Below are 12,155 nucleotides of genomic sequence, written 5' to 3'. Positions count from 1 at the left end.
TCTCTCTCTCTCTCTCTCTCTCAAAAATAAAAACATTAAAAAAAATCATTTGCTGGCACCTGCAGGGTCAGCACTGATTTTTATATGTTGATTTGGTTTCCTGATTCAAAGGGGCACATGCACCCCGATCTTCATAGCAGCACTGTCAACAATAGCCAAATTACGGAAGGAGCCTAAATGTCCACTGACTGGTGAATGGATCAAGAAAATGTGATATTTATACACATACATACATACACACACAATGAAATACTACCTGGTGATCAAAAAGAATGAAATCTTGCCATTTGCAACAATGTGGATAAAACTAGAGTGTATTATGCTAAGCAAAATAAGTCAGTCAGAGAAAGACAACTATCGTATGATTTCACTCATATGTGGAATTTAAGAAACAAAACAGATGAACACAGGGAAGGGAAGGAAAAATAACATAACAACAGGCAGGGAGGCAAACCATAAGAGACTCTTAAATACAGAGAACAAACTGAGGGTTGCTGGAGGGGCAGTGGGTGGGGAAATAGGTTAAATGGGCGATGGGCATTAAGGAGGGCACCTGTTGGGATGAGCACTGGGTGTTATATGTAAGTGATGAAACACTGGGTTCTATTCCTGAAACCAGTGCTACACTGTATGTTAACTAACTCGAATTTAAATAAATAAAATTTTTAAAAATCAGTTGCATTTCTACATACTAACAATAAACTATCAAAAAAGAAAAGAAAACACTCCCACTTATAATAGTATCAGAAACAATAAAATACTTAGGAATAAATTTAACCAAGGGCATGAAAGATCTATATGCTGAAAGCTGTAAGACATCGGTGAAAGAAACTGAAGACATGAATAAATGGAAAGGTATCATGTGTTCATAGATTAGAAGAGTTGATATTTTTAAAGTGTCCATACTACTCAAAGACATCTACAGAGTCACTGCAATCCCTAACAAAATTCAAATGGCATTTTGCACAGAAATATAAAAAGCGACCCTAAAATTCATATGGAACCACAAAACAAACCCCTGAATAGCCAAAGCAATCTCCAGAAGGAACACAGCCAAAAGTATCACACTTTCTGATTTCAAACTATATTACAGAACTATAATAATCATAACACTATGGTATTTGGCATAAAAATGGACACACAGACCAATGGAACAGAATTGAGAGACCAGAAATAAACCCATGTATACATGGTCAACTAATATTTGACAAGGAAACCAAGAATACTCAGTGGGGAAAGGATAGCTTCTTCAATAAATGGTGCTGGGAAAACCGAAGATCCACATGCAAGAGAATGAAATTGGACCCCTATCTTACACTACTCACAAAAATTAAGTGAAAATAGATTAAGGACTTAAACATAAAACATGAAGAAAACTCACAGAAGAAAACACAGGGGAAAAGCTCTTTGACATCAGTCTTAGCAAGGGTTATTTTGGATACGTTACCAGAAGAATCAACAAGTGGTACTAAATCAACCTAGTAAGTTTCCACACAGCAAAAGAAACAATCAACAAAATGATAAGGCAGCCTATGGAAAGGGAGAAAATATTTGCAAACCATATCTGATAAGAGGTTAATATCCAAAGTACACAGGAACTCACACAACTCAATAGCAGAGAAACAATCTAATTTTAAAATGGGCAGAAGATGTGAATAGATGTTTTTCCAAAGACATACAAATGGCTGACAAGCACACGAAAAGGTGCTTAGTATCACTAATCATCAGGGAAGTGCAAATCAAAACCACAATGAGAGATCATCTCACACCTGTTAGAATGGCTGTTATCAAAAAGACAAGAGATTAATGCCGGGGCACCTGGGTGGCTCAGTCGGTTAAATGTCCGACTTCGGCTCAGGCCATGATCTCATGGTTTGTGAGTTCGAGCCCCGCGTTGGGCTCTGTGCTGACAGCTCAGAGACTCAGAGCCTGGAGCCTGCTTCAGATTCTGTGTCTCCCTCTCTCTCTGCCCCTCCCCCTGTCTGTCTGTCCATCTGTCTCTCTCTCAAAAATAAATAAACACTAAAAAAGAGAGCGAGATAAATGCTGAAGGATGCAGAGGAAAGGGGAACCCTGGCACACTGTTGGTTATGTAAACTGGTGCAGCCACTATGGAAAACAGTATGGAGGTTTCTCAAAAAATTAAAAATAGAACTACCTTATGATCCAGCAATCCCACTTCTGGGTACATATCTGAGGATGAAAACACTATCTCAAAAAGGTAATCTGCATTCCCAGGTTCATTACAGCATTATTCTTAATAGTCAAGACAAAGAAAATAGTTAAGCATCCACTGATGGGTGAATGGATAAAGAAAATGTATTATATATGTAAAATATATAATAAATGCATAATACATGTAATATATATAAATATATACAAAATATATATATAAAAATATGTTTTACATTGACATATGAATTATATACAATAATATATTATTAATTTTGTATTTATATATATTACATATACATATGTAATGGAATGTTAATCATAAAAAAGAAGGAAATCCTGCCACTTGCAACAACATAATGGACCTTGAGAACATTATGCTAAGTGAAATGACAGAGCAAGACAAATACTGTATAATCTCACTTATATGTGGAGTCTAGAAATATCAGACTCACAGAAACAGAGGATAATAGTGGTTGTCGGGCTGAGGGGTGGGGGAAGTGGAGAGACTTTGGTCAGTTAGAAGAATAAGTTTGAGTATCTAATGTACAGCACAGTGACTATTGTCATCCACACTATCCTGTACACTTGAAACCTGCGGTGAGTGTAGGGCTTTAATGAGCTCAGCATTAACAACAACAAAACGGTGGCTGTGTGGGGTGAAGGGTGTGTTTACTAACCTCATCGTGGTAAAACATTTCACAATACGTACACGTATCAAATAATCACACCGTACACCTTAAGCCTATACAACAGTTGACGTGTCGACGATTCTGTCTCAAGAAAGCTGGAGGGGAGAAAAAAGAGATGAAGAAATAAAATGTACTGCTGGTCCTTGATAACCACCTTCAACTGTCAATGGATCAGAATTGTCTGAAGCGTAAGAAATGCTATGGATTTCAGTAGTATTTTCACCTTTCTCTTAGCATCTTAGTTTTGGATTAACAAATGGTATACTCCTCCCACACATAATAGAAAACTATGATGATGATAGTGATTATAATATTTTTGAGCATTTATTATGTGCCAGGCATTGTTCTAAGGGCTTTAGGCATATTAACTCATGGTGCTATAATTATGCTGATTTCACAGATGAAGAAACCAAGGCAGAGAACAACTGAGCACCTTGTCCAATATCACAAAGCCCGTAAGTGGCATGGTTGGGATCCAAAGTCAGGCCATCTGACTCCAGCAGTCAGGTGTTTCATAGGCATGCTAGATGCAGGGCGACTCTATATCCTGTATCCCAGGGATGCCTGGGACTGTCCCGGTGATAAATTACACAGTCATCCTTGCTGTACAATACTGTAAAAGCCTGTAGTGTTAGCAGTGAAGACGAGCCACCTGTGAATGGCACATCTCAGTGATCAAAATGGAGAAACCAGCATACAACCTCAGTGGTTTCTATGGTACCAGGAAGGAAAAAGAACAGCCTGACAGGATTCTTATGCAGAACGTCACCGCATCAGAGGGCAGAAAGGGAGTAGGGGAGAAAGGTCATAAAGGCATATTCACCAAAGGATTTAGCACATAGGTACTTCTGACTCCCTTTGTCACACACAAAGTAGGGCAGGTTCTTCACTGATGACAAAGAGGATGTCTTTCTCCATCAGGCATTTAAGAAGCACCAGGAGTTGTCAAGGCAGACATGCCAGCTCGCCGGATGGTGCTGTGAACTGGAGAACACCATCTGTTTTGTTAAGGTTGACAGTCTGAAATTTCTGGTTAAACTCCAGATCTCCTTGTTGTGAAGGGCTTGATAACTTTTAGTCCATTACCTTCTGCTTACTGAGTCACAGAGCATATTATATCTCCCTCCAGAGCACTCCAACAGCTGGGCCATGTTATAAGCTGTCTTTGTCTTATTCGGTATTAGATAATGGATTTGATGGGACCTTCCATCTGAATCAAGGAAATGCAATTACAGAATTGCTGTTGTTTCCAATAAGTGGCCAACTCTGACATTCTGGCTCAAGAACGCAAATCCGTTACTTTTTTTGCCAGTGGGGTTGTTCTGATGAGGGCTTGCTTTACAAGCACATTGGACACATAACAACAAAGCATTTACTTCACTTTTTAATTGCTCTTGGAAACATTTTAAATGGCACCGATGTAATCTTTACTAGAAAATGAAAGCGTTCACTTCCCCAAGTAACTTAACTCTTCAAAGGAGGGCAGAAAGGACCACTTTATAAAATTCATTGAAAACTGAGTGCCTGTATTCAGGAGCTAACAAAGCTGTTTCAGAGTCAAGTGGGGACACGCTGAGTCAGCAATACCCACTAGAAGTTGCATTCCAGCTTTAATCCAATTCAACAAATGCAATTTCTGCTGTGTCAGAGACAGCCTTAAGAAGAATTTGCGGAACAACATGCTGAAAATGGCTCTTGGTGAAAGCTACATTTTGACGGCACCAAGAAATTACTAATTATGCTGAAGAGAGTCTTAAACACTTGAGCCTCTTGTGGATTTCATGCTGGAAAAGAGAGGAGAGTTCAGGTTGAGGTAATGTGAGCAGCCACACTTCTGCCCTGCGTTCAGTCTGTAGGTGTGGTATGCGTGTCCCGTAGAAAGCGGGATGAGTGAGACTGAAAAGAAGCCGTGGATGAAGGGAAATGCTCAGTTTCCATTTTTTCCAGTTACAACGTCAAATGGTCCTAGTCACTCAAAAGCGCTAGAGCTTTAGCTCTTTCCTAAATAATTTTCGGCATTCGCTTTAGAGAGGCAGTGGGGCGTGATGTAAAGAGCGCGGACTTTAGGTTCAGACGGCTCTGGGCTCAAAGCCCAGCTCTGCCACACACTTTCCGGGGGACCTTTGACAACTAACCTCTCTGTTCTTTAGGTTTTTCATTTCTGAATGGGAATAAGAGGCCATACCTTTGTGAATTTTTAAGTGAGCTAATAAAACACTGCCGAAGAAGCTACATCAAGTATAGCGCTAGCACACTGGAGGCATTCCAGGAGTGTCACTGCTTTCATCATTATCATGACTTCCGTGCTACTTCAAGGGTGTGTTGGAGAGATCACAAAGGCCTTTTCATATATTCTCTATGAAACCTGTTATTTGAATACCTAAAAAGTACAGCTAGTATCAGTTTCCTAAGGCTAAGTGTTAAATGCAGAGAATAGACCATTACATTCATGTACTCAAAAGAAGAAACAGTGTGATACTCTAGTGATCTTCTTGTCCAAAAGTAACAAATATTAGGGTTCTTCAAACCTGCACAAAGGGCCTTGCTTTGTAAACTTCTTGGCTGAAGATCCAAAATGGTTAATATATTGTTTAGTTAGCCGGCTAATCAGACTGTCTCATTCAGCTATCGGGAGAAGGACTGTGTAAAAGAAAGAGAAAAATCTGCTCGATTCAGTATTCCTAACTGCAGGGAGTAAAATTAAAATGGCATCATAAAACCTAATCACTGCCTGCTGGTTTCACTATTTCTCAAGCTGATTATATTTTTGGTTCATTTAAAAGGCTTTAGGAATCAAGTTCTAGCTTCCATATACATTGTCTTTCCATGAAAAGATCGTAGAGTTTCAACTTTTTAGAGCAATAAAGAGTTTTAGCGATCATTTACACCGATGAGAATGTGAAGGTCTGATACAAAATATACAGAAACTGCCACTGTTTCCCAGAATTAGCCTTCCTGGCAATGGGATCAGAGGCAGCCGGAACGATATCTGAACTTAAAGGGAGCAGTTAAGGCACAAATGGATGAACGCAGTAAATATGAAAGAGGTGAGAAATTATTTGGACTTCAGACTCCAGTTAGTAATTCCAGGCATTTTCCATAGTGCTTGGCTCTCACCATCCTTCATCCATCCAAATTACAACATGTGCTGTGCCTACTGTGGACCAAACGTTGGACACTAGGTAATAAGGACACAAAAAATTTAAGGTACATACCTTACCTATTCTTGGCATTTATGATCTAGTTGGTAAATAATGATAATACTTAATAAGTGCCAAGCACAAAACATAAGGGGAACACCAAATTTCCTAGAAGAGCCTGGGGGGCTTGATTAAGAGTATAGGACATCTGTCTGAAGTATGAACAAATAAATAAGACTTCAAAGGCTTGAGAGAAAGAGAAAGATATTCAGGGTGGAAGAAATGACATGAGAAAAGCCATGGAGGTATAAAAGTGCTCAGAGGTTTGGAAAGCAATGAGTGTGAGGGGTGATAATGGCAGAAAATGGCATCAGTGAGATGAACGGGGGCCAGTTCCTCACAGAAGAGTATTCTGACAACCCGCCTCCCTATTAAGTTTACACCCCCGTAATCCTTTCTGAAATCACAAAGTACTTTCCCTGTGAGCACTTGAATTGCCTGGTTTGTCTACCAAACAGCCACTGGCCGGTTCTGGTACACAAGTAGGTGCTCAATACCATTCCTTTGAATGCTGAGGGCTGTCGAAAAATACACATGCCAGGTATAAACAGAGAAACTCGGTTTTATCCTTCCTACACAAGGAAAAATCCAGTTGTTCATTTTTGTGTTTCTCTCCTCGGAGCCTCCTTTACTACTCACACAGAACGGATTTCAGACACTTCTGGTCACCAAACGTGTAGGGGGTTTTCCCCAAAACAACAAGCAAGTCGTTGACAACCAGCTGGATGTCCTACAATGTCATTCTGACACGATCCACCCAGAGACAGCGTCAGCCCTCACAGGTAAGGAAGCACTCAGTCTCACAGGATTGCCCCCCAGGCCCACATCAGACGCCAGCTGCAAGCTCAGGTTACCACCTGTGCTGCTGACTGGCCGGTTACGGGCTGGCGGTTCCCCATGAGCTCCTCCTCAGGTTTGATTAACTTGCTAGAGCAAGAACTCAGGGAAATGCTTACTTCCATTTACCAGTGTATTAAAAGATACAATAAAGAACACAGATGAACAATCAGATGAAGGGATACACAGGGCAGGTCTGGGAGGGTCCCAAGCCCAGGAGCTTCTGTCCCCCTGGAGTTGGGGTGCATCACTCTCCTGGTATGGACGTGTTCACTGACCCAGAAGCTCTCCGAAACCCCCTACCACGGGGATTTTATGGAGGCTCCCTCTGGTCAGCATGATCAATTATTAACTTCATTTCCAGCCCCTCCCTACTCTCTAGGTGGCGCTGAAAACTACAACCTTCTCTTCTTGGCCTGGTCTTTCTGGTCATGAGGCCCCCATCCAGGAGCCATCCAGTTCACTCAGTCACCTCATTAGAACAAAGGTGCTCCTAGTGTTCTTATCATGTATGGAATTAAATGAGTTTTAGGTGCTCTGTGCCAGGAACTGGGGGCAGATATGTATATCATATACACAATATGTGTATATATGTAATACATATATACTATATATATGTATATAGTATATATATACTATATATATATATATATATATATATATATATATATATATATATAGTATATGAAATCTCACAGCAGGCCTAGGATTTTGGACTTCATCCTGAAGTTAATGGGGATCCACTGCAGGGTTGTAAAAATAATCTGGAGAAACTAGGAGACCAACATGGAGGAAAATGCTGTAATGACCCAGGCAAGAGATGACAAGAGTCTGAAAACACAGCCTTGCAGATGCAAGTTGTATGGGGAGGCAGACTTCTCAGGACTTTTGACCAAGCAGGTCTGGGCCATGAGGGAAGGAGGCAGGGATCCCAGGAGAACTCTGAGATTTCTGGGTTGGGCACTGAGATTGCATTGCCGTGTTCAGAAAAAGGGAACACACAACATGAGGTCACAGACTTGTAGAGAGACCTCTTTGGGGCCTCTGGATGAGGGTGTGTGGGAAGCAGGAATAGACGGGTATCTCAGAAGGAAGTCTGATCGCTCTCTGCCCCTCCCCCACTCATTCTCATTCTCTCTCTCAAAATAAACAAATAAACATTAAAAAAAAAAAAGCAGTGAGGTCTGGGTTTGGGAAGGTGGTGCATGGTAGTAAAAGCCACGGGCCTGGGTGGAATCAAGAAAAACGTACATTCCCAGGTGCACTCTACCCCTGAATGCAATGTGTTTTTAAAAGTAAACCTTTAAAGTATAACATTTTGTCAGAAAGGTATGAGACTGCAGGCATACAATTCAGCACATTTTCCCAAGGTGAGCAGAGCCACATAACTACCATTCAGATCAGGAAGCAGCACACTACCAGGATCCCTGCAATGCACTTCCCAGCAAAGGCACTCATGGCCACAATCGTGGCGGAGGCTTAGAGACCTGGAGTCTGCACCTCTAACGCAAAGATGTCTGTAAACAGAACCCACCGGGCCAGAGAACCACAGAGACGGTCTGAACAATCACATGCCATGCCATCTCATGTCTAAGAGGCCCGATTCTAATACTCTACCTTTTCTGCTGTTATTTCAATTTTCTGCAGAAAAAATTGGTCAAACGTAAATTCCTCCAAAGTCACCCCAAACAGATGGCTTCCTTAAGGAACCAACATGAAACTAAGAGCAGAGCCAAGTGATTCTGGAAGAAAGACCCCAAAGCTCATCGCCGTCACGTAACAGGGTCCAGCGTGCAGCGCCCGGCACAGATGGCAGGACCCAGGGTCACATCTGCACCCATCGCTGCTGGCAAAGCAAGGGGTAACAAAGGAACGGCTACAGATGGAAAGACTTAGGGACAGGCAGGTGTGGGAGGTGCCAGCGCCAGGTGTGGGTGGCAGGAGCCCATGACTAACATCATTGTGAGGCTTCCCTGCTCACCGCGTGGTGCCAGGCAGCACCGTTCGCAGGAAACAGCCACAGAAGAGGAACCGAAAGTAGGATGTGTGCCAAAGTGGCAGTGCTCCTGGCAGGCGGTGCCCACCTAAGTCTGCGAAAACACAACTGTGTTCAGAAATCGATGTTCTTCAAAGTGATCACTCAAGGGTTCCTCTCTGAAGTCCTAACAGAAGTGTTATCAATGCTCAGGACCGGGCTGCCTAATGGGAAATGCCCCCATGGGGGCTTTTGACTCATAAACCTATTCAGCCTCACATGTTCATAATCATTTGTGTAAAGAAGAAAAAAGCTCCAAGCACTAATTAGAAAGATAGAGCTGTTGTATTTTCCTCCGGATCACCTTATCTTCTTTATTCAGTTCTTGAAGACTCAGCTATTAAAAGAAATTAAGTAATTCATCAAGCCCATTTCAATTACCTGCTGCTGATAACATCAGATTACAATTAGCATCTACAAATGAACCAAGTGCCAACTGCCAAGCTGAAACATAAGCTAATTTACTGCGAGACTCTGCCTGCTGGAGACAGAACTCTGGGATCTGGCAGCAAGCATCCACTTCATTATTCCAACAACAGTTTTGCAGCCTCTCCTGCAACCGTCCAAAGTGTGGCTCTGACCAAGATTTACCGCCCCGTCTGCCTCTGCTCACATGTTTACAGATGCACTGTATCTGTAAGCAAATCACAGCTCCTTTTAAATAGCAATGTCTAGACAAGCAGGGTGACAAATCTTGACCTAAAGTAGAGAGTAAATATTATTAATATTTATTAGGCACTGATAGGTGTGGGGCACAGCACGGGATGTGCATGTCACAACCTTAATGAGGGTCTGAATCATCTTCTGTGAATCCTCTGGTGCTTGATCAGAAAAACTCCTGTCTTGGTTGATGCTCCCCATTTCTCATTTTTCCTTTCAGGCAGGGAAAGCACATTCCTATTACTTTCTTTTAGATGTCTAGAAATATCTTTTTCCATCTCTGGATCACTTTTTTTTTTTTTTTTTTTTTTTTTGCTATTTACATTTCCCCTTTTCATGACACTTAACAGGAACTGCTTTGAATGGAAAGCAGAGGTGCGTGCTTTGGCTTCCTATATCATGGACATTATTAGATTCTGACGATCTGTGTAGTCTCAGCTACACTTCTCAAGCAGAACTAACTGCTCAGTGAATGTGTGGGTCCCAGAGGGGGCCTGTGAGCTGTATTAAAGGACAGTATACGGACCTGAGTTTGGATCTTGCCACTGAATTTGAGCCAGCATCTTTCCTTCTATGCCTACCACACAGCTTTGTAGTGAGAATGAAATAATGTACGCAAAGTGTCTATCTCAGTGCAAGTACTCAATAGACAACAGCTTCTCTGGGAAAAGAGAAGAAAGGGCTCTTCCGTTCTGATGGTGCCTATACTTCTCTAGGAGCACTTGCTGTTTTGTCCCTGGGCACAAGCAGGGACCACTGCTTCAAGGTGACCTATAACCCTTCTAGTGGTGCTTCTTCTTTTCCATCTTCTACTATGAAGGGTTGGGTCGGGGGGACGGTGTGCAGAAGAGGAAGCATCATTGGCTTTGAGCCCTAGGCGGGGTAATCCTAGCATAGCTCCTTACTGGAGTCCACCCTTCTAGTGGGTATGTTCCCTCACAGAAGGGTCTGTGGACATGGAAATCAGAGACCTCAAGTCCAGCCTCAAGTCTGCCTCTTACTCTATAACCTTGGATGAGGCACAAACATTCGGTAATCTCTGAATAACAATAGTTTACTTCACAGGGCTATTAGAAAGACCAACAAGTGCTGTAAAACACAATTATGGTGAAATCACATTGCCATGCCAAGAACTTCTAAGGGATGTCTCAAAGACCCTTTGGCATCTTGAGCAGTTATTTTGAAAATGGCCCCATATGGGGCACCGGGGTGGCTCAGTCAGTTAAGTGTCCAACTTTGGCTAGATCATGATCTCATGGGTTTGTGGGTTCGAGACCCGCATCAGGCTCTGTGCTGACAGCTCAGAGCCTGGGGCCTGCTTCGGGTTCGGTGTCTCCCTCTCTCTCTGCACCTTCTCTGCTCATGTTCTCTCTCTCTTTCTCTGTCTCAAAAAATAAATAAACATTAAAAAGAAGTTAAAAAAAATGAAGATGGCCCCATAAATCACACTGTGGATTTCCAAAGAAAACACTCAATTAGTGTAAATTAATTACTATCCACAATTATTATAAACATTTTACTTATAAAGCCAGGTCTCTCTCCCTCTCTCCAACACATAAAAATTGAAATGTGAAAAACAGATGAAATAGAGTGAGTGCCAGGTTATAGAATATTTTTTCATATACAAAGTAAATTTATCATAAGATTCTTTAGAATACTGAGTTCTACATATCTTCATAGTCATGATTTAATTCATAAAATTTATTCAGGGATAATATATAATTAAGGTACAATATGTGTATCCATTATGCAGACCTATATGATGGTGTTGTCCCCCTTTCCTTGGGGATTCAGAACTTTCTGATTCACGTTGCCAAAATTTAATTTTTAAATATAGTTATTTAGGTGACATTTCTTAAATCTGAGAATTAGAACAGCTGAAAGTCAGCGCTTCTGGCGATTATCATTTATCATTTGCGGCCCTGCAAATGAGAGGCCTGATGTATACCCACCAGAAGAGCTACCAAACTTTTACTCTGACACATGACTCCCAGGATGGTTTGAAAACATGGTACAAAAAGGCCAAGCATTATTTTATGAGATCTTAATGAGTCTTTCACACTATGGATCTCCTGAGACTAAATGGATCGAGTTTTTTTAACCTACCTGGGCTGTGATTTTCTCATATGTAAAATTAATTAATACTCCTGACCTCATAGGTTTGTGGAGAGGATTAAATATGAAAGTGAATGCAAATGTGGCATAGAGCAGGTCTCAGTACGTGCTTGTTAGATGGAAAACCATAAGCTCCATAGGGGCCGGAACTACATTGGTTTTTCTCATTAAAATGTAGGCACTAATGTGCCTATCTCATAACTAATGTTCAATAAATGTTTGTTGAACAAAAGAATGAATGATTAAATGAACAAATGAATTCATGAACCACTTCCTTTTCTCTCCCAAAGAAGCTACCTTCTAGATCTGTCTTTTCGACTAAAAAGGGACAGTTATTTTTTAAATTTCAATTATTTTCCATAGATGGATTATTAGATATTTGACCCCAGGATTTGATGGGGTCTCTCTCTCTCACATTTGACCCAATACTAGAAACAAAACCAG

At 41.3% G+C, this 12,155-nt stretch overlaps 1 protein-coding gene and 1 long non-coding RNA gene across 5 annotated transcripts in view; one reads left to right on the top strand and one right to left on the bottom strand.

Moving 5' to 3' along the window:
* The window catches only part of TTC28 (tetratricopeptide repeat domain 28), a 632,666-nt gene that overhangs the window by 159,421 nt on the left and 461,090 nt on the right, over positions 1 to 12,155 (bottom strand). The gene's annotated exons all lie outside the window — the stretch shown is intronic.
* Positions 3,323 to 5,588, top strand: LOC121022579 (uncharacterized). The gene is made up of 2 exons (XR_005787010.1): positions 3,323 to 4,677; positions 5,015 to 5,588. It is a non-coding gene; the product is annotated as an uncharacterized LOC121022579 (long non-coding RNA).

Source organism: Herpailurus yagouaroundi, unplaced genomic scaffold, assembly GCF_014898765.1.
Source record: "Herpailurus yagouaroundi ecotype Mexico unplaced genomic scaffold, PumYag 428, whole genome shotgun sequence".
In the NCBI taxonomy this organism is placed as follows: Eukaryota; Metazoa; Chordata; class Mammalia; order Carnivora; family Felidae; genus Herpailurus; species Herpailurus yagouaroundi.
The sequence above is the reverse complement of the archived record's forward strand: the minus strand, read 5'-3'. Positions and strand labels throughout refer to the sequence as shown.